At 41.5% G+C, this 26,507-nt stretch overlaps 1 long non-coding RNA gene across 1 annotated transcript in view; it reads left to right on the top strand.

The window, feature by feature from the left end:
* The first annotated feature begins 221 nt into the window (after positions 1-221).
* LOC138155856 (uncharacterized) overlaps positions 222-26,507 on the top strand; it is a 30,367-nt gene continuing 4,081 nt past the window's right edge. Inside the window, exon 1 of the long non-coding RNA XR_011167007.1 lies at positions 222-355. This is a non-coding gene — a long non-coding RNA (uncharacterized lncRNA). The remainder of the gene's footprint in view (positions 356-26,507) is intronic.

Raw genomic sequence — 26,507 nt, 5'->3', positions numbered from 1 at the left:
TGAATAAATGCTTGACTAACAGTAGGAAATAACTCCAATTCCCAGAATGCTATGGGTCAAAAGCACATATGAAAAAGACTAAGTATGAGATGCTGGAAGAAATGACTGTGAGAAAGCAGATCAGGTTTCTGGTACAGTGACAGAGACAGGCAACAGCTGCTGTCCCTTGCAAGTGGGTGGGGCTAGTAAGCTGGGACAGGGAGGAATCTTTACCTGGCAATGACACAGCAATGGAAGAGTCTCTGGACACACACTGAGTTCCTGGATCAAACAGAATAGCTAATAGCATTCATCTATCTCTTTGCAAAGTGTTTTGCAAATATTATCGCATTTATCCTTATGACAACACTGGAAGGTAGGTACTATTATGATCCCTTTGTTAGACATGAAGAAAATGAAGAGGACAAAGGTTAAGTATTTTGTCCAGGGTGATAGCTGATATCTGAGGATGAATTTGACCTCAGGTCTCCTTAGCTCATTCTTTACCAAAGACTTTTTTTTTTCTTTTTGGAGAGAGGGAGCTAGGGCAATTGGGGTTAAGTGACTTGCCCAAGGTCACATGGTTAGTTTTTGTGTTGTCTGAGGCAGGATTTGAACTCAGGTCCTCCTGACTCCAAGATCAGTGCTTTATTCACTGTGCCACCTAGCTGCCCCTCCCTACCAAAGACTTCTTTAGCTCCACTCATCTGGCAGGGACTTCCCTATTGATACACTGGTAATGATGTTCCTTAATACTGAAATCTGGTACAAATCCTGTTTCTATCCTTAATCTGATTCATAAAAATCATGTTTATTTACAATTATACACACTAACTCACATGCTCTTACTGTTGTTCAGTCATTTCAGTCATGTCTGAATCTTTGTGACCCTATTTGGGATTGCCTTGTCAAAGATACTGGCGTGGTTTGCCATTTCCTTCTCCAGCTCATTTGACAGATGAGGAAACTGAGGCAAACAGGGTTAAGTGATTTGCCCAGGGTCACACAACTAGTAAGTGTCTGAGGTGGGATTTGAACTCAGGAAGATGAGTCTTCTTGACTTCATACCCCCTACTCTACTCACTGTGTCACTTAGCTGCCCTCACATGCTCTTTTTTTTTTTCACATACTCTTAAATGTAAAAATTATCTTTTAGACTTTTTTTTCAAATTATAGCTTTAGGGGTAGGAAGGATCTTAGAGGTCCTTGAGGCTAATACATATTTTACAGATAAGAAAAGTGAAATCAAAAGAGTCTAAGTGACTGACCCAAGGGTACACAACTAGTAAATATCTGAGGTAAAATTTGAATCCAGGTTTTCCTGATTACAAGTCCAAATCCAAACTCATACATCAAACCCCTGTTTATAGAAAGGAAATTTTTTTTTTTTCTGGACGTGATTCTCACCATTCAGGAGCTGGCTGCTGTGGTGGAGATGGTAACACCTTTACTGGGGGGATAGGAGGATAGGACCAGCCCAATAGCTTGAAATTTGTGAAAGGGACAGAGAGGGACAAGGAAATTAATGTGGCACACACCCTAGATTTGAGAAAGCACATTTCAAAGATTTCAGAGACTAGAGTGAAATTGTAGAGGGAAGTCAGCCAAGGAAAGATGGGAAACACTCAAGAATGAAATTCTTACAGTAAGTGATATTTGAAACATTGTGGGGAAGTAGAGATCTATCACAGAAGTGGAGGGGAACTAATTTTGTCCCAAACTTCAAAAGGAATAAGAAAATGGACACTGAAAACTATAGGTGAGTCAATCAGCATATGATTAGTCAATAAATATTCATTAAGTATGTTCGAGGCACTGTGCTAAGAATTGGCAATGCAAAGGAAGGCAAAAAACAGTCCCAGCTTTCAGGGAGTTCCTAGTCTAATAGGTGAAGACCACATTCAAACACCTATGTACTAAGAAGATATAGACAAGGTAACTTGGAGATAGTTGTAATGGGAATAGGAATTTGAAGATCTTCCCTGCCCCTTAATAAGTTTAAGGGAATTTGAAGACCTTTCCTGCTTTGAAAATATACACAGCCCCCTAATAGGCTGAATGTAATCACACAGAGCCTGTAGTGGGAGGAGTTTACTAAAGGGTGGAGCAGAGCCCACTGGAAGCTGGGAGTCAGAGCAACTAGACATAGTTAGGAAGAGACCACTTATCCGAAAGGAGACAGGCTTGTGAGTAAAAGTTTCTGTTTGCCACCTGCTGTGACAGCTTGTCCAAAAGTAAAACAGGCTACCTCCACAAATAGTGTTCTTTCCTTCTTCAGAGGTCAGCAAGCAGAAGTGGCATAACCATTGTACAGGTGTGTTGGAAAGGGTTTCTTGTTTGAGTACCCATTAGACACGATGAACTCTGGAGTCCCTTCAAATTCTGAGATTTCTTGGACTTAGACACACATGTACACACATCCCAAGAAAGCTGCCATCACCCCTGGCAGGAATTAGCAAGTAATTCCAACCTGAGAGCCATTGTCTTGGGTCCATTAAAATCTCTGGCTCCCAGGTTAATAGACAGAATTCTAGCCCCTCCCAGTCTGTAAACAGAGGGAGAACAGAACTCCATCAAAGATCCAGTTATCAGATGGCCCCTTTACCAGAGATTTCCCCATCCATCTGGCTGGGTCTGGATTTCTCACTTCCTTCCTCCCTCACTAATGCTCTTCTCTCACTCCCCTCTGTGTTTTCAGTCTTTGCCTCTGAGACCCTGTCTTTTTTCCATGTCTCTCTCACTGATTCTTGTGTTTCTGTGCCTCTCTCTTTTTTCTTTTTGTTTCTATTTCTCTGTCTCTGTCTCTCTTTTCTTCCCACCCCCTCCCCCAGCCTACACTCCCTTTCCAGCCTAGGATTTCCTGATAGTAAGTGGAACTTGTTTGGGGGAGTACTTTCATTGAGGTTCTGGTCCTGCCTTTCTCTGGGAATAGCTATTCTCCCACCTAGCTGGAATGCCAATCTGTCAGACATCACTTAGGGGACAGCCTGCCTTAGTGACTCATGATCAGAAAAAGAGGATGGGTCATTTTTGTATATAGGAACATAAGAACAATCTCCCACCAGGTTTAGAGCTGTGAATCACACAGTATGGATAAATTGCATGGAAACGTTCATACTCTCTTAAGGCTGATTCTAGATAATCTCATCTATTCCTAGGACTTTAAATTATTTCTCCTATATCTGTTTCTCCAGCTCTAACCTTCCTCCTGACCTCAAGGCCTAAAACTGCAATTATCTACATTACTATCTCTACCTGGATGCTGGATGTGCCTATAGCCCTTCTTCAGAGGTCCCCATCATCTAGTCTCCATTCCAATCAGATTTCCCTATTTGCCAATTCCCACTTAAGTCTGGTATATTTCTCTATTCCTATGCCTAGGATGTCTTCTTTCCCTTCATCACCTATTGAATTGCTACTTCAGTCAGCCGATACTGTGTTTCCCCGATAATAAGACCTATCCCAAAAATAAGCCCTCCCCTTACTGTGTAAGATTCCTCTAAAATAAGCCCTCCCCCGAAAATAAGCCCTATTGAGATTGCTACTGTAGTGAAGGTGATCCCCTGCGCTACACGCTACATTACGGTACCCTCTGTATGCACCGTCCCCCCCCCCCACCGTGAAACGCACACTGCGCTCCGAGCTGCATCCAATCAGAGCTGCAGCAGTGAGCGCATCATCCTGTTCTTTATTGAATTCATTATTGAATAAAGGTACATTTTTTTGTTCACATTTACCTGTTTATTAAAATTGCTGTCAATGTTCATTAAAATAAGCCCTCCCCTGAAAATAAGCCCTCTGGTGTTTTTCTGTCCAAAAAAATTAATAAGACAGTGTCTTATTATCGGGGAAACACAGGGTAAACATTTTATTAAGCACCTACTATGTATCAGGCACTGGGCTAAAAGTGCTGGGGACACAAAGAAGGGCAAAAGACAATCCCAGCTCTCGAGGAGCTCATAGTCTAATGGGGGAGACAATGTACAAATCATATGTGTATAGTGGGGTCATATATTTATGTATGTATGTAGAGAGAGACAGGCAAAGAAAGAGACAGAAAGAAATAGAGAGGGAGAGAAGGGGAGAGGGAGGGGACAGAGGAGGAAGAGGGAGAGAGGGAAGAAGGGAAAAGGGGGGAAAGAGAAGGACAGAGAGAGGAGAGAGAGAAAGAAGAGAGGAGAGAGAGAGAATAAATCAGCAGAGGGAAGGCACTAGCATTAAGGAGGATCAGGAAAGATCTCTTGAAGAAGGTGAGATTTTAACTGGACTTGATACAAGCCAAAGGAGTCAGGAAGTAGAGATGCAAAGATGAGGAAGGAGAGCATTCCAGGCATAGGGAACAGATGGTGAAAATTCTTGGAATTGGGAGATAGAGTGTTTTGTTCAAGGAACAGCATGGAGACCCATGTCCTTGGTTGGCAGAGTTTGTCAGAGTGAGATATAAGAAGACTGGAGAATGGGGGTAGGCTATGAAGGGCTTTGAATGCCTAATTAGAGAATATTACAGAACTTCGTGTGACGGGGAACCACTATGGTTTACTGAGCATTGTTTAACATTTAAAATTCAATTTGAATGTTTCCTTTCCCAGAAAGTTTTCTCATATTTCCTTCCCTCCCCCATTGCTTGGTAATTTTTCTCTTCAGATGTCATACAGCTTTTTGTCCTGGTGTGGATGCATCCCCTATGTGTTAGAGTGAATTATAGTATATGATGTGCCTATGAGTTAACTTAATTTCTCATAGTGCTTAGAGCTAAGAGAACTTGGTTAATTGGGGGAAATTCTCGATACTGTACTTGCTAGGAGGCTGTATGTGATTCTGTTGTGTACTGATATCACCTGGCCTGCACTCAGGCTAAAAAATGTTTCTGTACTATAAGAAGATGGAACTCTGGGCCTGGAGTCAAGAAGCTGTTGTTGAGTCATTTCTTAGTCGTATCTGATTCTTCATGACCCCATTTAGGGTTTTCTTGGCAGAGATACTGGAGTGGTTTGCCATTTCCTTCTCTAGCTCAACTTACAGATCAGAAACTGAGGCAAACAGGGTTAAGTGACTTACGCAGGGTCACACAGCTAGTGTCTGAGGCCAGATTTGAACTCATGAAGAGGAGTCTTTATGACTCCTGGGGCTCTATCCACTGTGTCAAGAAAACCTAAGTTCAAATCCTTCCTTGGGCAGGTCACCTGACCTCTATCTGCCCCAGGTTCCTCAAGTATAAAAATGGGAGTCCCAGTAGCCCCTACCTCTTAGGGCTGTTGTGAAGAGCAAATGTAAAAAGCAGTTAGCATTGTGCCTGGGACAAAGTACGTGCTTCATAAATGCTTCTTCTGCTTCTCCTCTCCTAAGCCAGTTATCTCCAAGTATCCAAATATTCAAATCTAGTAAAATCCTACAGACAGGTTCTCCCAACAAGTTTTCTTTGATTATACCAGCCTACACCAAACTCAGTCTGCTCTGCATACATACTGTTCAGTTGTTCAGTCCTGTCCGACTCTAGGTGACCCTATGGACCGTACTATTCATGGGGTTCTCTTGGCAAAGATACTGGAGTGGTTTGCCACTTCCTTCTCCAGTGGATTAAGGCAAACAGAGGTTGTGTGACTTACCCAGGGTCACACAGCTAGTAAGGTCTGAGATCAGATTTAACTTCAGGTCTTCCTGACTCCAGGCCCAGCATTCTATTCACTGAGCCACCTAGTTGCCTCTGAATACATAAACAGTTTGCAAACTGAAATTTTTGTCTGGACCTTAGCACATATTACCTTATGTGACTGTAACTCAGGTCCAATAAAGTGTGAGTTCCTTAAGGGCAAGGTGTCTTGCCATTCATTTCTGTATTCTCTCCAATTGTCCATGCAGCTGTGGTCTGAGGTGAGGGTGGGGAGATGCATACCAAAACTCCATTAAGCCCCTGCCCCAGGGGAAGATGGTTTCAACCCAGCTTCGAGGCTTTGGTCAGAGGAGAAGATATAGGCCCTGCCCTCAGGGAGACTTGAGTCTATATACAAGTTGTCCTCAAAGTCCTACTGCCACTGCCAGTATTTTGAATTAATAGCTCATTAAATCTCTAAGGGCCGTCTAACCATAGCAGCCTTGTTCAGTCCTTGTTCACTCACCTCTGACTCTGTGTAATCCCATTTGGGGTTTTCTTGACCAAGGTATAGGAGTGGTTTGCCATTTCTTTTTCCAGCTCATTTTGCAGATGAGGAAACTGAGGCAAACAGGGTTAGGTGACTTGCCCAGGGTTACACAGATAGTAAGTGTCTGAGACCACATTTGAACTCAGGTCTTCCTGACTCCAGACCTGGAGCTCAATCCACTCTGAGTCACCTAACTGCCCCTGTAGCAACCTGTGATTCTAAGAGAGAGAAGGAGGCAGGTACAAGCAATTCTGGAATTTAAATCAGGAGAGCTCTGGGTTGGAATCCTGTTTCTGACTCTGTGGTTAGTTCTCTACTTTTCTGAGCTGTGATTTCCTCATCTGTAAAGAGCACGTAGAAGTAGTAGTAGTACTGGTAGTGGTAGTGATAGTGGTAGTAGTAGTGGTAGTAGAATAGTAGTAGTAGTAATAGCAAACATTTACATAGTGCTTACTATGTGCCAGGCACTGTGCTAAAAGCTTTACAAATATTATCACATTTGATCCTCACAATATTGAGAGGCCAGTGAGAGTATTTATTATTAATTATCTAATTAATTATTGTCCCTATTTTGCAGATCAGGAAACTGAGGCAAATGGTCACACGACTCACCCAGGGTTTCATAGAATAGTATTGCCTCACTGTGTTGTTGGTCACTGTCATTATCGTGGCCCTGAGGCTCCGGCACAGCTTGCCAGAAACCCAGCGCTCAGGGGTCCCTCAGTCCTGGAGGCCAGTGTCCTCCTGGCTTGGGTCAGACTCTGACTTGAGTGCTATTGCTCAGCTCTGGACTTTCCATCCCTGGCTCCCCAGGCCGGCTCTGGCCAGCTTGGAGATGAGGGCTGCCTGAGCAGGGCAGGGCTGGGCAGGGCAAGGCAGGCCAGGCCAGGCCAGGAGTCGGGCAGCTGGAGGGGAGGAGCCTGGGGAATGTTGCTGGGGATGTTTCTCCCCCCACCCATTCTCCCCTTCCTCCAGGGGTGTAAACAGGGCCAAGGCCCCGAGCGCCTGGCTCACACAGTGAGCCAAACAAACAGCCGCCCACGCAGACACAACCGCAGTGTGTTTGGCAGTGGTTGGGCTGGGAGGGACTCGGGTTCTTGGCTCCTCAGTCAGCTGTAATAGAGCCTTAGCGCTGTCTGTAGGAAAGCAGAATTCCAGGCAAAGGTGGCAGGAGCTCCCTCCAGCCCTCCACAATCCTAATTGTTGTGGGCCTGACACTTTACAAAGGCTTTCCTCAGGGCACCCCTTGCCCCTCAAACTTTTATAGCTACCCTTTGCCTAGGAGATAAAGTTCAGACTTCTAGGTCTGACATTCAAGGACTCCCACAATCTGATGCAAACATATTTTTCCAACATTAGACCACACCACCATCCAAGCCCACACCACCGCCCTTCATGTACCTACACTTCAGCCAGACTCCTCACAATCTCATTCTACTTTTCCCTCAACCTATCCTTTTGTTCACCACAAATTTCTATGCCTGAAATTCCCTTTCCCCTTTCCTCCTCTTCAAATCCTTTCAAAACTAGCCCCACAGTGGCTAAAGTAAAAAGTTTACATGTCTATAGCATTTCAAGGTTTACAAAGTGCTTCTCCAACCACACGTTACCGTGTGATGTAGGGAATGTGGGGATTATGATGCCCATTTTATAGATGAGGAAACTGAGTTCCAGAGAGGTGAAATGATTTGTAGTAGAAAGAGTACTGTATCTGGAGCCAGACAGTTGTTACTTATCACTTATGTGACCCTGGCCAAATCAGTCCCCTTCTCTGGACTCGAGGTTCCTCCTCTGAAAATGAGGTGGGTGTAGAGCAGTGCTGGACCTGGCATCAGGGAAACCTAAGTTCAAATCTCACGTCCGACTTTTACTAGTTGGGGGACCCTGGGAAAGTCACTTAACCTCAGTTTGCCTCAATTTCTTAATTTTTTAAATGGAGATAATATGGGCGGCCAGGTAGCGCGGAGAGTGGGAGCACCGGCTCCAGTGTTGAGAAGACCTGGAGATCGAATCCCGGGCTCAGACACTTAGCACCCACCCAGAAACACCTGGCCGTGTAACCTTGAGCAAGTTACTTAACCCTGATTGCTTTAAAAAAAAAATAAATGGAGATAATAGTATCACCTACCTCCCAGGGTTGTTGTGAGGATCAAATGAAATGAAATTTGTAAAGTGCTTTGCAAAGCTGCTAGTACTAGCTATTATTATTTTTTTAAATTTTAGATATATTTATGTATTTCATTAAATATTTACAAATTACATTTCAATAATTTTTAAGTGTAATAGTATTTTTTCCCCAGTTACATGCGAAGAAATTTTGTAGCATTCATTTTTATAAGATTTTGAATTCCAAATTTTTTTCCTTCCCTCCCCTCCCCTCTTCTGAAAATGGTAGGCAGTTCGATATAGTTTGTACATGTGCTATAATGTAAAAGATATTTCCATATTTCACATTTGTGAAAGAAGAAAAAGATCCCCCCAAAAAGGAGGAATAATGAAGTGAAAAAAAATGCATCGAACCGCATTCAGCGTCCACCAGTTCTGTATCTGCATGTGGATAGCATTTTCCTTTGAGAGTGCTTTGTACTTGTCTTGGATCATTAAGTTGCTGAAAAGAGCTGAATTATTCGTAGTTGATCATCATTCAATGTTGCTGATATTGTATATGTTTTCCTGGTTCTGCTCATTTCACTTTGCATCTGTTCCTTACAAGTCTTTCCAGGTTTTTCTGAAATCTGCCTGCTCCTCATTTCTTATTGTACAATAGTATTCCATTACATTCATATACCACAGCTTGTTCAGTCATTCCCCAATAGATAAGCATCCCCTCAATTTCCAATATTTTACCATCATGAAAAGGACTGGTATCAATATTTTTGTATATATAGATCCTTTTCTCTTTTTTATGATCTCTTTGGGATACAGACCTAGTAGTAGTATTGCTGGATCAAAAGGTATGCACAGTTTGATTGCCCCATCGTTCCAAATTGCTCTGAGTGGTAGCTATTATTATTAACTAATTATTAGCTAAGGCAACCTTCTAGTTCTAAATCCCATCTTTAATATTTTACCTCGCAATGTTGCTGTGAGGAACAAATGAAATAATATATTTAAAAGTGCTGTTCAAACTTTCAAGTCCTCCTAAATATTAGCATCATCATCATCTTCTTCCATTCAATTTAATTCAACAACCACCCATTAAGCATTTACTGTGTGCCAGGGAAGAAGAAAATGAAAGTCCATGTGCATATATGTGAATACAAAGTTATTTGGAGGTGGGGAAGTGGGATGGAAACCTAGGGAGGAATCAGGAAAGACTTCCCATAGGAGGTGATACTTTGGATTTAGCCTTTAAGGGATCTGAGGATTCTGAGACACAGATGGGAAAGAGGAAGAATCATTCCAGGGATGGGGAGTTCCTGTACAAAGATACAGAGATGGGAGATGAAACCATCCTATGAATCTATTACTTGGCCACTCAGCTGTTGTTGAGTGAGAGCCAGAGCTGTACAAAGTCATCATGGGGGACTCCAACTTAGGTATATGGGATCCATTTACCAAAGACCACAGTATGAGTTGGTTACAGAACCAGGATAAGAAGTCATATCACTTGACTTCCAGAGCAGTGAAGTCTCCCCTCATACCACCCAACAATAGACTCAGATTCTTAGAGCTAGAAGAGCCTGAAAGATCAATTGGTTCATTTTACAAAGAAAGAAACTAAGGCCAAGGGAAGGAAAACAATTTGCCCCAGTGGTGCCAATGTAAAATCCATCTGGAACTGACCTGTTTGATCCCAATAATTAGACTACTCTAGGAGCCAAAGGGGGAATCCCCCTCCCTGGTCAGATAACAATTAAGAAATAATCAAATGTAATGGGCAGAGTATGGGGATGATTGAGGAGAGTGGGTCTGGGTGTTCCTGTGTTTCTAAATCTCCAGGAGCTGACCAGCCTGGAAAGTGGCATTGGGGACGTGATAATACTTAGCCCCAGAGTCAGTCTCAGGAAATGATATAATAAGAAGCAACCCATAGATAGCTAGCTGGTGCAGTGGAGAGAATATGGGGCTTGAAGTCACAAAGATTCATTTTCCTGAGTTTGAATCTGGGCTAACTGTATGACCCTCTTTGCCTCAGTTTCCTCATTTCTTATATGAGCTGGAGAAGGAAATGGCAACCATTCTAGAATCTCTACCAAGAAAACATCAAATGACATTAGACACAACTGGAATGACTGAACAATACAACACATTCTAAGTTTTGAGGGGTGTCCACTAGTTTTTATTATGTATCACTTATGAGGAACAAGATGTTCTCCTTTGTATTACAGATCTGAGAACCATGTAAGTGTGAAATGTTTTTAGAAATTAAGTGCAAAATGCTATGATAGTTCAGAGGAGGAAGAACTCTTCTAGACAGGAGAATCTGGAAGGATCTCACAGATATCTTGCTCAGGGTCACACAGCTAGCATCTGAGCCAGACCTTGAATCTAGGTCTTCAGACTCCAGCTACATCACTCTTCCCATCTTCATTTAAACCCCATTCCCAGAGTCTCTGGTTGTATGGTCTTCACGTTAGAGCTCCTGTGATGTTAATAGGAGTTGAAGATTTTCCCTGTCCATTAATATGCCTTACTTGGAGCCCAACAAGAGAAACTTGCTTAGGGGAAGCTTGTTTTTCAGGAAGGCCCACACCTTTTGTTACTTTAGGCAGTGGGTCATGAGTGTTGTGATGCTCTCTGACCATGAAGAAAGGTATATATACTCTGAGATGAGGTTTTGCTTTGGGGCTTACTCATGGGAAGAGTGTTTGAATGATGTAGCCAGAGAGACCCTGGGTAGCCCTTATGGAGCCCCCTGGCTTGGAAAACCCAGATGTTGGTGCTTCTCTCTCTAATAACTATATGTGTAACTTTGGTCAGACAGTTAGAAGCCCTGTCTGTTGATTTGTGTTATTTTCTCTGTCTGTATTTGTATGTGTGAGGCAATTGGGGTTAAGTGATTTGCCCAAGGTCACACAGCTAGTAAGTATCAAGTGTCTGGTCAGAGGCTGGATTTGAACTCAGGTCATCCTGACTTCAGGGCCCAGTGCTCTATCCAATGTGCCACCTAGCTGCCTCTCTGTATTTTTTCTGCTTGTAATTTGTTTGTATTTTCTCTGAAGTTCAGGGTACTGACTTTTTCCCCTGAAGCAGATCAAGGAATCTGGGTTGGCTGGCCATCCTGGGTGTGCTAGGGTGCTTGTTGTTACAGCTCCTTACTTCCTAGCCATGTAACCTTGGTAAAATCATCTCATTTTTTTCAGATGCTTGTCACAGGTCTATAGAGATCCTCATAGACCTTAAGATGTCTTTAAAAAGTGAACCGTTATAATTCCACGATGATTCCTATAATTGAAGTGAGATAAACAAGGCCTGGTCTATACTGGTGAACTGAGTAGAGAGAAGGGAATGAGGGCAGATGAGAGATTTAAAGGTTTTGTCATTCAGTTGGTAGCAGAATGGGGACAATTCATTCCCTTTCTGTTATGTCTGCAGAAGAATGGGGGTAATTCAGTCAAAGCACATTCCAATAAAAAGGGTTTTTCCCCCTTCCACAATCACCTCCTTTGATACTTCCTCAGAAATATCATCAAATCTGAGTTTTCTGTGTTTCTGTTCATAACACAGTAAGGTGGTTGTTTGTACAGCAAAATAGGAAATGTGGCCCAATGATGCTTAATGGTGATGATGTAAAAAAAATGTGGATAACAAATCATTAAAAAAATCCAAAACATTTTTTTTCAAGTCTAATTAGCAAGCATCAATCAATTATTCTGCAACAAATCAAAGAGGGACTGACAAAGGCAGAGAAAGCAAATCCTCTTAGCAAGAATGGAGGGTTTTGGGGCAGCCAGGTGGCACAGTGATTAGAGCACCTGCCATTGGAGTCAGGAGGACTTGAGTTCACATTCGACCTCAGACTTATACTTACTAGCCATGTGACCTTGGGCAAGTCACTTAACCCCAATTGCCCTGCCTTCCCTCCTCCAAAAAGCAAAGCTAAAACCAAAAAAAAAAAAAAAAAAGGAGAGAGAGGGTTTTAATGATAATAATGATTTAAAAAATCAGTCTTTACCTACACAATTTCTAGAGCTATTGTTTTGAACATTAGTTACTGTTTGGCACAAGTATCTGCATACTTAAAGTTAGGTGGGTCTTGAATCTCAAGAGTAGCAACTTTGTTCTGCCAGTCATAGACAGATATAACCAAGAATTTTAGAAGGAACTGGAACCAGGAAGACTGGAATGAAAACTTCAATTTTGTCTTAAATCCAGCACCTAGGTACCCTTCCAAAAGGGTGAAGTTATAGTAAGAGGCAATGGATGATAAACATAACTATATAATAAGCAAGAGGGAAACTAGATAGTGAAGTGGATAGAGGGCCAGATAGAGTTAGGAAGACTCCTCTTTATGATTGGAATTTGGCCTCAGATATTTACTAGTAGTGTGATCCTGGGCAAGTTACTTAACCCTGTTTGCCTCAGTTTCCTCATCTGTAAAATGAGCCAGAGAAGAAGTAAATGGCAAACCATTCCTGTACCTTTGTCAAGAAAACCCCATGAAGGTCATGAAGAGTAAGACATGACTGAAAACAACTGAGCAGAATAATAAAGAAACAATGACACACACAATAAAAGATAGGACAAAAAGGAACAAGGAATGCAGGTTAATACCCATTTAAACACCAGGTGTCTTGTTCCTGCTTCTTGGGTTTAGCTGTCTATAAGCTAAGTTCTGTGCTTCTGGGAAACACGTTTCCCTGGCAATTCTGAGTCAAAGGGTTATCTGAACCATGGTTTACAAACGGTCCAGCTCAGCCTGCTTACACCAAAAGATGTGTATATCTGTGAATCAACACCTTAGAGTTTTTAACTACACAGTTAGTTGCTAACAATCCACGGCATGAGCTCGTGTTGGAAACAGCTCAAACCCAAAAACCAATTGTTAAATTTCCAGTGTGAGCATTTACAGGTAGGGAATTGGCAAATGCTACAAGTTAGGGATTGATTTAGTGTTTTGGTAATCACCTAGACCTAAGAAAGTGAAGGGAAAATGTGAACAAAGCAGGTTAAACTTTAAAGTGTGTTGGGAGTAAGTCCCTCCCATCCCCCCAAGCTGATTGTTAAACATTTACAAGAATGCCGCACCCTGGAGTAGACCTTTTCACCTTGTTTCAGAGGCAGATTTGCTGGTGTTTCTTCTGGATCTACTTGGCAGCTTCCAAATCCTGAAACCTTTTGTTGGGCTTCCCTAGATTTTCAGTTGTGTCCCATTCTTTGTGACTCCATTTGGGGTTTTCTTGGCAAAGATACTGAAGTGGCTTACCATTTTGTTCTCTCTTTCATTTTGCAGATGAGGAAACTGAGGCAAACAGGGTTAAATGACTTGTCCAGGGTAACAGCTAGTAAGTGTCTGAGATCAGATTTGAACTCAGGAAGATGAAACTTCCTGACTCTAGGCTCAGCACTCTATTTACTTTGCCACCTACCTGCCCTGGTTCCTTAGATTATCTTAGATAATACTGTTTAAACCTGCTAGTGATAATAATGTTGGTCTTCCAATAATTATTTTATGTGATAAAAATCAATGCAAGCCTTCCAGTATTGACCATTAAGGATATAGAAAGAACATTAGACCAAGGTAACTGACACTCATCTGAAAATTTGGAGAATTTTAATTTTCACATACCATTTATTCTGTTTACTTTACACAAGCCCTGTGGGTGATATGGACATTGCAGTTTGTGGGTTAGAAGAAGAATCTTAAAAATGGTCCTTCATGACCTTGCCTGTAAAATTTATTCTGCTGTCATTTGTAATTATCTAAGAGAGTCTCCAAAAAGGAAGAAAAGAAAAATCATGATTTGAAAGAATTTTTTACAGCTATTAAAACAATTCTATGTTTGAAAGCCTTAATCCATCTTGATAATTTACAGATACTTATGAAAACATATGTTTACTGACACAACACAAGGGAAATTCTAAGGTTCCTAGAACTGTAGCCATTTTGCGTCCTTTAAGTATATTCTTTTCCCATTAGGAAACATTTGGAAGCCAACCACAAGCAAACTAGTCCTCAAGGGAGAGAGTTCAATTAGTTGACTTTCACAAGGTAACATTTTCTTTTCTCCATTCCTTTTCTCCATTGAGAATTAGAGCTTTTACATCTTTTATCATTTCCCCCTTTTAGAAGATATATTTTGTATCCATATAAGTATTAAACCAATGAGCAAGGAGATGGAAATTCTAAGAACTGGTCTGTCCCAATTGCAGAGGTCAGGAAGTTGAGACAAGTAATGACCGCAAATTCAGAATGGTGGACATACAAGCAATGGACTCCTTGATCCCAGCATTCTTGTTATGGTATAGGCCAGGGGTGGGGAACTGTGACTTTAAGGCCACATCTGGCCTTCAAGGTCCTTAAATGTAGTCTTTTGATTTTATAGAACAAATCCCCTTAATAAAAGTATTTGTTCTGCAAAATCTGGACTTGGTCGAAAGGCCTCACCCAAGTAACTAGAATGCCATAGGTTCCTCACCCCTGATATAGGCTAAGGGAGTCCTGGTGATTCTAACTGTAAGATTCGTTATAAAACTGTTGTGGTTCTACTGCCATGGTCAGAGAAATTTTCTGTGAAAGAGGTAATGTGGGGGTCAGGGAGTCCAGGAACCCCAATAACCAGAGTCCCTGGAAAGCAGTCTGGAATGAATTCACAGACTCAGGTATTCTTTAAGTCAAGGTGGCAAAGATTTATTGTTATGCTATATAGTGGGCAAGAGTTCTTAGGGAACCTGCAAACTAGAGGGGTACAGTTAAAGTTTATATAGGATATTCTATAGTAAAACCTGTGCCAATTATGCTAAGTAGGTGAGTTAGGGTAGAATTAGGGAGGAGTTAAGGAGTGGTCAGTTCTTAAAGGTACATGCACTTTTTTTTTTTTAAGCAATTGGGGTTAAGTAACTTGCTCAAGGTTGCTCAAGGTGGGTGCTAAGTGTCTGAGCCCAGGATTCATTCTCCATCCCGACACTGGAGCCGGTGCTCTTACTCACTGTGCTACCTGGCCGCCCCTGATACATACACTTTGAATATCATGGGTGTATTGCTGGGAATTCACTGGAAAATAGCCTGAGAGGGGCTGCATAGAGGTATGGTTTTAGGCCTAAAATATCACTTAAGTCAGCTAGTGCTCAGGGCTGACCAAGCTGCCACTTGTCAATGTCATGTTTGACAAGATGGATGTTGGGAGTTTACTATATCCCAAGCCTAAGGCATACCTAATGAAAGATTCAGGATGTATATATATATAATGAGCTAAGGAGTATACATATGACTGAGTCCAGGATACATATTTGGTATGACCCAGTGCACAGCTGCTTCAGTTAGCACACAGCTGGGTCAAACTACTAAATTCTATAGGTGCAGCTGGCTACTGTATCAGGAAGAAAGATAAGTGTTTTGCTAGGGCATGATGCCCTTGAGACAGAAAGTACCTGAGACAGCGTTTGAGGCTAGGGAGAAATGTGCTTTTGGAACTGGATGTGATTTTACAAACTGGGATTCAAGCACAGGCACCCAAGTACCCCCATCAGGAGGATATGGTTTAAGCAGCATCAAGACTATTCTAAAGAAGGAAGGGAGGAAAAATTAATAAGCCCCTACTATGTGTCCGGTACTGTACTAAGCATTTTATAAACATTACCTCACAACAACCCTGGAAAGTAAGTGCTATTATTGTCCCATGTAATTGTTGAGGAAACTGAGGCAGACAGAAGTTCAGTGAATTGCCCGGGGTTACACAGCTAGTAAGTGTCTCAGGCTAGATTTGAACTGAGGTCTTCAGGATCCCAGGTCCAGTGTTCTTTCTTACTTTAGGGCTTATTAAATGTATACAAAGTCTTTCTAAAAGCTTTCAGTTCTTTCTTAGGTTGTTGTTTTTAAAATGCATTTTAATGTCCCCACCCTCCAAAAAAAAAGGGGGGGAAAGCTAAGTGGGCCAGAAGATAGAGTGCAAAGCCTGCCCTTAGAAAAAACTCATGTTCTAGATGGCACAGTGAACTGAGCACCAGTCCTGGAGTCAGGAGGACCTGAGTTCAAATCCGGCCTCAGACACTTAACAATTACTAGCTGTGTTACCTTGGGCAAGTCACTTAACCCCAATTGCCCTGTCTTCCCCCCTGCAAAAAAGCAAAGAAAGAAAGAAAGGAAGGGAGGAAGGGAGAAAGAAACCAACCTCATGTTCATTAGTTCAAATGTGGCCTCAGTTATTTAATAGCTGTGTGATCACAGGCAAGTCACTTAACCTTGTTTGCCTCAGTTTTCTGTAAAATTAGCTGGGGAAGGAAATGACAAACCACTTCAGTATCTCTGCCAGGAAGACCTCAAATGGGATTAGGCAGAGTTGGACACAACTGAACACAACAATGATGCAAAAAACTCCACCATTAAAAATTCAAGTCCTTGGTTTTTTCATATAAAGTCGATGCAGAATAATTTATTCAAAACAATAAAAGCCTTGGTTACAGTTATCTTGGATAGCATATCAACCCCTAGGGTAAAAAGGAAATCTTTTTTCAATCTGGGCCTATTGATCCAAAGCTGGCCCAAAGATGTAAGGCTCTTATATACCAATTAAGTTGCAATGTATCCAGTTAATTTCCATAGATTCCAGAATGTATGAAAACAAGACTATTCGTGCTTATATTAAGTTTGGGGTAGTAATGCCCTTTTCTTATAGTTGCTGGGGTAAATTACTTCTTTATCCCACATGGTTTCCACCTCCCATGCTTTATTTAGTCCAGTCTTATAGATGGAAAAACTACTCTTTCCAGAAGCCTCCTAACTAGCAAGAAGAACTCTCATTCTAGGAATCACTACAATTCCTTTGAGATAAGCTTTTATCTTTAAATTGCAAAAAAACCCAAAGCACCCCCAAACCCAAAAACCTGGATGAAGCAGTCTAGTCATTATCAGCTAACATTCCAACGGAGATCTGTCCTCTCCAACCTGAGAATAAGGCCCCTAGGAATAGGATACAGGATGGCTGGAGTGGAGAAAGGCTAAACAAAGAAGGTATCAAAAGAGAACTAGTACTCCAGGTCAGACAAGCATGGAGTCAGCTAGAAATTAGTTTCCACAAAGCAGGTCTTCCTGTGGTTCACCTCAGTGCCAATGAACTAGGAGGGAGATCAGGTCTTGATTGTGACTCCCTCTTTGGACAATCACTGGTCCTCAAACTCACCTTTATTGGTCAGGGCCAGCCTTCCTCCTTCTTCGATAGTAACAATATTTGTTCAAGACATTTATACAATGGTGGGTTTTTTTCCCCCTTTTTGGAGGCAACAGGGTTACGTGACTTCCCCAGGACCACACAGCTAGCAAATGTCTGAGGTTGGATTTGAACTCAGGTCCTTCTAACTGTAGGCCTAGTACTTTATACAGAGTTTTACAGCTTGCATTATCCAATTAAAGATTCTTTATCTGCTTTACTTGCATTGGTCTCATGTGAGGGAGTCCTTGGACCTTGGGGCTGTGTCTCCCCCTTCCTCAGAGTATCATGAAGAAGGTGAGACCTGAGCTGAGCCTCAAAAGTCAGTTTCTGACTTTCCTGACAATGGGCTGCTTGGCATTGTGATAAAATTAAAATTTGGAATTTAGCTTCCAGTCAAACTTGATGAGTGAATTTCTCCCAGGCAGAAAGGCAGAATTCCAAGGAGGAGAGAGCCTAGTGCTCTATATAAGGAAAGGCCCAAGGGGCTTACTAGAGTTTCAAATGGGGCTCCTAGGAGACCACTACACACGACATTATGGGTAGGGGAAGTCAGCTCACCAGCATCAGATTTCCCATAATATGGTCAGACTCTGAGGAAAGGGTCACCTTGAAGCTTTCTCACAGGCTCAGCCTCAGCCTTAGCTTTCATCAGTGACTTTTCTCCTCTTCCTCCTCCTTCCTATCTTGGGTTGACACTCTTTCATATAACATCCTCCATATTTTTTTACGGAATCCTAAGTTTTCAGAGGTGGAAGGAAACTCAGAAGATACAATGTCAGAACTGGAAGAGAAGTTAAAATATGTCAGAATTGGGACATAGAATACTATAGCTAGAAAGGGCCTTAGAATATGCCTGAGGTTTGAGACCTAAGTATATTTATTAGTTGTAAGGAAACTTATAACAGAACAAATGATCATAACCTGGGCCTGGGGTCCAAAGAGTCTGTGCACAGATCCCGGGGGGGGAAGGGGGCCTATGGACTTGGACAGGGAAAAAAAATACATTCTTATTTTTACTCACTTCTAACTGAAATTTAACTTTTCCTTCAGTTATGAATAGAGGCAACAAAGCATTTTTTAAAAAGAAGACTTGAATCTGTGACACCAAAAACATTAAGAATTCTTGACATTGAATATCAGAGTTGAAAGAGACCTTGGAACCTAGAATTTTAGTACAAGAAGATCAGAGACATATAAGAGACATTTGAGATCTTCTTGTCCAGTCCTTTGATTTTACAGACTATGAAACTGAGGACCAGATTTTGGGGAAGTGACTTGCCCAAGGTAAAATGGTAGAACTAGGCCTTCCAGGCTGATTCTCTTTCCATTACTATTCTACAGATAAATCCTACCTTTTCTAAGCCTCTATCTTTCTCAAAAATAGCAGCCTTCTACCACAACTAAATAAAGTTGTTTTTTTCTTAAATGGGACCCTCAAATGATCATTTTTTTCTCCCTGTAACTTGCTAGAGAAAATAGATTTCCTGCTTTAATTAAATTCCAAAAAATGCATATCTCTAATGATGAATTTTCAGACATCAAGAACAGATTTTGTGTTCGTATGTGAGGAAGAGAGAGAGAGATGGAGGGGGGGAAGGGGAAGGGGGAGAGACAGAGAATGGAGGAGAGGGGGAGAGAGAAGGAGAGAGAAGCTGGGGAAGGGAAAAGGAAACATTTTTGGGGTGGGAAAGCCTTTCTAAGCTGCACAATCATATCATGTAGACACTGCCCACTTCCTTCCCTCCCTCCCCCTCTCCTCCTTAGCAGCATGATATAGAAGATGGAGCCTGGGATTTGCACTCTGGAAAACTGTTTGAATCCTGCCTCACATCTTTAACTTGTATGTGATTTTGAGCAAGTTACTAAATTGTTATTACCTCTCCATTCCCTCACTCAAGAAACTCCAGTGGCTCCCTGTTACCTCCAGGATCAAAGATAAAATCCTGTATTTGACATTCAAAGTTCTTCATAACCTTCTCTCTTGCCTTTCCAGTCATCTTACACCTTAAATTTCTTCCTTCTACTCCACCTCCCACCCCATGTTCTCTTCCATCTAGGGACATTGACCTCCTTCCTTTCTCTTGAAGAAGACACTCCAGCTTCACACTTGGAATTCTGTCCCATCCCTTTTCTGCCTCCTGGCTTCCTTCAAGTTAAAAATCCTACCTTTTACAGGAAGCCTTCCCTGACCTCTTTAGTGCTATGCCTGTAAATTGCTTCCAATTTATTTTGTTTGCCCGTGGTCTCCCACATCAGACTGTGAGCTCCCCTTGGGCCCGGCCTGTTTTTTTTTTCTTTAATTGATTTGTTTATTTACTTTTCGTTTACAACATTCAATTCCACAGTCCCTTGAGTTTCAACAAATTTTCTCCACCTCCCTCCACCCCGCCCCACCCCCCATGGTGGCATGCACTCAAACTATAGGATCTACAAATACCTTCACATTAATCATTAGTCAGGTTGTAAAGAAGGATTATAACTGATGGAATGAACAATGGAAAAGAGGAAACAAAACAAAACAAGAAAAAGAAAGAGGGAAAGTACTTTGTTTCAATATGCATTCAAACTCTCTAGTTCTTTCTCTGGATGTGGAGTATCTCTTTCAATCATGAGTCTTTTGGAGTTGTCTTATAACCTTGCCTTGCTGAGAGGAGCCCAGTCTATTGGAGTTAGTCAACACACATATGTTGTGTCTGTGATTGTGTACAGATTTCTCCTGGTTCTGCTCTCTTCACTCAGCATCAGTTTATATAAGTCTCTCCAGGTTATTATGAAGGCAGTCTGCTCCTCATTTCCTATAGCGCAAGTAGTATTCAATGACATTCATATACCACAACTTGTTCAGCCATTCCACAATTGATGAGCATCTCCTTGATTTCCAATTCTTTGCCACTACAAAAAGAGCCGCTATAAATACTTTTGTACATATGGATCCTCCTCCTACTTCTCTGATCTCTAGAAGTGGTATTGCTAGGTCAAAGGGTATGCACTTTGGGCATAGTTCCAGATTGCTCTCCAGAATGGCTGGATCAGTTCACAACTCCACTAACAATGCATTAGAGTTCCAGTTTTCCCACATCCTCCCTAGCATTTATCATTTTCCTGTTTTGTCATCTTAGCCAATCTGGCCGGTGAGATGTGGTGCCTCAGAGTTGTTTTGATTTGCATTTCTCTAATCAATAGTGATTTATAGCATTTTTTCATATGCTTATAGATATCTTTAATTTCATCTTCTGAGAACTGCCTGTTCATATCCTTTGACCATTTATCAATTGAGGAGTGCAGAGACTTTTTTTACAATTCTTTTTATCTCTGGTGCTTAGCACAGCACCTGGAACAGAGTAGGCACTTAATAAATGTTTATTGACTCACTATAAAAATGGGTTAACTATACAGGGCATCCTAAAAATATTTTCTAGCTCAAAGCTGAATAGATTAAAACAACACTAAGACTTTGTACTTGCATTGCCTAATTCATAGAAATGTAGTGAGGGGTATTAAATAGGTTTTTATTATAATTATTTTGCTGATGATACGTATGAACAAAGTTGCTCCTAGAATCTAGGATAATAGAATTTTAGAATTTCAGAGTTGGGAAATATCTTTGGGGCTTTGACTCCAATCAAGACAAGAGCAGGAATCTACTTTGCAACACTCACCTGTAAAATGAGGGGACTAGAGGAGATGAATGGCTTCTAAAATTCCTTCCAGCTCTAAATATATAATCCTGTGATTCTTGATAAGTGGCTGTCCGGTCTTTAATAGCTTAAACCGAACTAAGACTTTTGGGACACTATATTTTATCTCAGGGGCATCTAGGTGGTGCAGTGGATAGAGTGTCAGGAAGTTTCATCTTCCTGAGTTCAAATATGACCTTGGACACTTACTAACTGTGTGACCCTGGGCAAGTCACTTAATCCTATTTGCCTCAGTTTCCTTATCTGGAAAATGATCTGGAGAAGGAAATGGCAAGACCAACTCCTGTATCTCTGCCAAGAAAATCCCAAATGGGGTCACAAAGTGTAGGACACAACTGAAAAATGACCAAATGAGGACATATTTTATCTTGTTTTATGATAGAGTTATCCAACAATAGAAAGACTGTCTTAAAATAATGAGTTGCCTGTCAATAAGTCATTCAAGAAGACAGTGGATCACTTATTAAGAGTCATAGGATTCTGGGCCGGCTAGGTGGCACAGTGAATAGAGTACCAGCCCTGGAGTCAGGAGGACCTGAGTTCAAATCCAGCTTCAGACACTTGATACTTACTAGCTGTGTGACCTTGGGCAAGTCACTTAACCCCAATTCCCTTGCCTTCCCCCCTCCAAAAAAAATAAAAGAATTATAGGATTCTATGTCTAGAGCTGAAAAGAACCATAGAGATCATCCATCCAATCCCTTCATTTTTCGGGTGTGAGTTACAGAGGGGTTTCCTGCTGTGATCTGGGTTGGACTTGACATCCCAATAAGTCCCCTGCAATGCTGAAATTTATATATGATTTTTAATATAAATTTTAGTAGCTTGAACTGCACAAAGTTTAATAGCTTAACACTACACTAAGACTTTTGATCAAATATGCCCTAAATTCCAAAGTCAAACAATGTATTTTTTTTTTTTTGAGGAGCACCTCAAATCCTGAGTTCATTCAAATCCTGCCTCAGATACTTAATAACTGTGCAACCCTGGGCAAGTCACTTAACCCTGTTTGCCTCAGTTTTCTCATTTGTAACATGACATGGAGAACAAAGTAGCAAACCATTCCAATATCTTTGCCAAGAAAACCCAAATGGGGTCATGAAGAGTCAGACATGACTGCTGTACTAAGTGCTTAACAAATATTATCTCATTTATGGAGCCAGATCAGATCAGATCTCAAGACAGGAATAGCATTTTCCATCAGGAGTCTTTTGGAATTGTTTTGAATCATTGTATTGCTGAGAAGAACCAAATCAGCCCTAGCTGATCATTGCACAGTGTTATTGTTACTGTGTACAATGTTGGTCTGGTTCTGCTGACTTTACTGAGCATTAGTTCATATAAACCTTTCCAGGTTTCAATGAAATCCGGCTGTTCATTGTTTCTTATAGCAAAATAGTATTCCATTACATTCTTAGGTATGTGAGAGATGATTTCTCAGAAGTGAAGCCTCCTCAAAAGGGTTAATAGTTTTTGTATTATTGAAACACAGTTTACTCCCTGACCTTGTAAAAACCATGCTTTGCAACACAACTTCCCCACCTTTTCTTGTCCTTTGTCTTTGTTGCTGGGGAAGATTCACTTGAATAGATTGTGCCCCCTGAAGCCCAGCCAATGGGATAAGGGGAAGGAGATTAGGGTATGGTGAGGCTCAAGTTAGAATATAAAAGGACCTTGATTTCCAGAATCAATTTGTACTTCCCTGGCTGGCACCTTTAGGGCGACTAGGGGCTATACCCTTTTTCATGAGAAAGCAATAAACTTATTTCTGCTTTTAGATATCTAAGTCTTCGTATTGATCTTTTTTTGGTAGTGGTCTCAGTCCCACAAAACAACTTGTTCAGCTGATCAACAATTGATGGGTGTCCCCTCAATTTCCAATTCTTGGTCACCACAAAAAGAACTGCTATAAATAGTTTTGTATGTGAGAGTCCTTTTTCCTTTTTTACCGGTATGATTTCTTTGGGATACAGATCTAGTAGTGGTATTTCTGGATCAAAGATTATGCACAGCAAAACAAGACTTTCAGAGAAGGGTTTATCAGATAGGGATCTATGAATAACAGGCTGTGGAGACTGAACTTGACTAGGTAGGCAAGAGGGAACCACTGCAATCAGTCAATCCCCTGGGACAAACAACAAGGAAGCATGGCTTTGAGCAGATGTTCTTAACCTGTTTTGTGACATGGCCCCCATTAGCAATCCAGTAGGGACCCCTTCTTAGAATATTGTTTTAAATGCATAAAATAAAACAGTGTTACAAAGGAAACCAATTATATTGAAATATATTTATCAAAAATTTTAAAAACAAGTTCACGGACCCCGAGTTAAGAACCCTGGGCTTAAAGGAAAACAGCACTGAATCTGTAGTTGAAGGATTTGGGTTCAAATTCAACCACTATTATTTATTGTGGGACCTTGTACAATTGACTTAATGTCTCTGGCCTTCAGTTTCCTCTTCTATAAATCGAGGGAATTGAATTAGGTGGTCTCTAAGGTCCTTTTCCAGCCTTAAATTCTATGATCATTGAGATTAGCTCCCTTAAAGGGCTAACTGGAAGTTTCCTGTTGGGTGCCAGCCTGCTGAGGGCACCCTTCCTAGGTTCCAATCAGATTACATGGGTTAATTAAAAGAGGATTAAGGCCAGACCAAAGGCAAGGAGCCAAGAGATTGACAGGCAAACTGAGGGGGAGGGGAGGAGCCTGTTGCCAAAGCAAAGGGTCATGATTGCAACATGACCCCCCTCTTCTTCCCCACCCCAATTAATTCTAATTGATGGCACCTGTGCCCTTGGGCTAAGGTGGAGATGAGGAAGGGAAGGGTCCTGCTTCCTCCCACCCCCATCCCTTTTTTTTAACCATCAGACTTAAGCACTAATAAACCAGGCACCAGGCTCATTAAATACTGAAATCTAGAGAGGAAGCAAGTCATTTAGGAAGGATTGGCCACACACTCTCCTTGAGCTGTCCTCTGAAAAACATTGGGCTATTTTTTTTCTTTTCACAATTCTGAGCTTATGCCTCTGCCTGGAATGACCTCTCCCCTTTTCTGTGTCCATCTAAGTCTGGCCTGCCTTTAAAGGCCCATCTTAAGTCCAGTCTCTTCCAGGAATCTTCCAATATGGTATAGATCTGAAGCAGGAGTGTTCTGATAAATGTTTAACAATCTGCTGGGGGTTAGGGGCCAGGGAATGTACAACGGACACACTTTTAAGTTTAATTTGCTTTATTAATGTTTTCTCTATTACTTTCTTAAGTCTAGATAATCAATGAAATCAACCCCTGATTTTTAGCGTTTGCTGATTTCCAAGGTATTAGGGCTTGAACTGAAAATTGAACAGTTGGCTTTCTCTCAGTCTCTGTCCATCCGTCTGTCTCTCTCAGCTGGCTGCTGCTCATCTTAATTCCAGAGATAAAAAACCTCATTTGAATCCTAGCTCTGCCACTGTGTGACCTTGGGCAAGTAATTTCACTGCTCTAGGCCTTACTCTCCTTAATTGCAAAATGAGGGTTTTGACAAGATGCTGCCCTAAATCTTTATGATTCTGCCTTGGCTAGCTTGGTCCTCACCAGACTCTCAACTGAACTCTTGGAATGCTTCTAGCCTCTTCTCTTTGTCTGGTGAGTAATCATGTACTGACTTGCAATGCTTTTCATATTATTATTGTCAGAGCCCTTGGGAAAGGATGAGGAGAGAAGGATGAGCTTGATTTTTTATTTCTGGCCAAACTCTACAATTCATTATTAGAAGGATACCTAGAGTGCACCTAGAAAGGGAGTCTACAATCACTAAAAATCTATCAGTCTATCTCTCTATCTCCACACACACACACACACACACACACACTCATCAACATATCATTGCAACCTGACTTCCTATCTTGATCTTTTAATTATTAGACTAATGAAGAATAGGGGCTATGTGAGTAGAGATTAAGGACTCTGTTCCAGAGATGTTGTGAAGGCAGAAACAACATAATTTGGCAATGGATTGGTGATAAAGTTCAAAGTTGACACTGAGTTTGCAGGCTGGAGTGATGGGAAGGATGGTGGTGTCATTGAAAATAACAGGACAATCCAGAAGACAATGGAGGACAGACAATAAGTTCTGTTTTAGACTTGTTGAGTTTTAGATACCATTGGGGCATCCAGTCTGAGATACTAAAAAGGCATTTGGTGATGCATTTGGCTCAGCAGAGAGTATAAGGTTTGTTATATGGATCTGCAGAGAGATGATAATTGAACTCATGGGAGCTGCTGAGATCACCAATCGGGATGGTTTATAGTGGAAAAGAGAGGAAGGCCAAGCACAGATCCTTGAGGGATAGTCACTGTTTGTGGTTGTGACATGGGTGAAGAACCAACAAAGGAATAGAAAAGTAGAAAAGTGGAAAGAAAGAGAAAATAGAAAGGAGCAGAAAAGTAGGAGAAGGATCAGGGGAGAGCAAGGTCGTGAAAATCATCTGTCCTCTGGAATTATGATTGGTCATTGAATTGATGAGTTCTTAAGTCTTTCCAAAGATATTTGTTTTTACAGCATTGTTGTTATTGTATAAATTTTTCTCCATGAGGAGAAGTTTATCCACAGTGCCAAATGCTTCAGAGAGGTCAAGATGATGAGAATTGAGAAAAGACCGTTAGGTTTGGCAAGTAAGAGATCGTTGGTCACTCTAAAGACGGTAGTTTGAGCTGAATGATGAGGTTGGAAACTGGCTTGCTGAGGATTTGGAAAGAAATAAGAGGAGAGTAAATGGGGGCATCAATCATGGGAGACTTTGTTTAGGAATTTAGCCACAAAGGGGAGGAATGATTTAGGACAACACTATCAGGGATGGATGGTTCAAGTGAAAGGGTTTTTTTGTTAAGGATCGAGGAGACATGGGTGTGTGTATAGACAGCAAGGAGGAGCCAGTAGAGTAGAATAGATTCATTTAGTAATTCAGTAATAATCTGACTTCCATTTCCACCACTCAACTGAAACTATTCTCTCCAGAGTTAGCAATGATTTCTTAACTGAAAATTTCAGTGGCCTATTCCTTGTCCTTACTCTTTTTTAGATCTTTATAGTTTTTGACATGGCTGACCACCCAGGCTTCCTGGATACTTTCCACACTTTGGTTCTGGGATCCTGCTCTCTTCTGATTCTCCTGCCTGTCTGACTATCCTTTTCCATTTCCTTTACTGTGCCTTCCACCCACTACTCCCCCTGAGCCTGGTTCTCCTCCAAGGTTCTGGCCTGGGTCTTTTTCATCTTTTCTTTCTGTGCTCTCTCTCTGTCTCTCCTTTTCTCTCTCTCTCCCTCTGTCTGTCTCTGTCACTGTCACTATCTCTCTCCTCCCTCCTTCCCCTCCTCTCTCTGTTCTCTCTCTTACCTCTATC

The sequence above is a fragment of the Petaurus breviceps genome, unplaced genomic scaffold (genome assembly GCF_028583685.1).
Source record: "Petaurus breviceps papuanus isolate PSGF00001 unplaced genomic scaffold, PetGlider_PUasm1.0 98, whole genome shotgun sequence".
Taxonomy (NCBI): Eukaryota; Metazoa; Chordata; class Mammalia; order Diprotodontia; family Petauridae; genus Petaurus; species Petaurus breviceps.
Note: the sequence above shows the minus strand (reverse complement) of the source record. Positions and strands in the feature narration are given on the sequence as shown.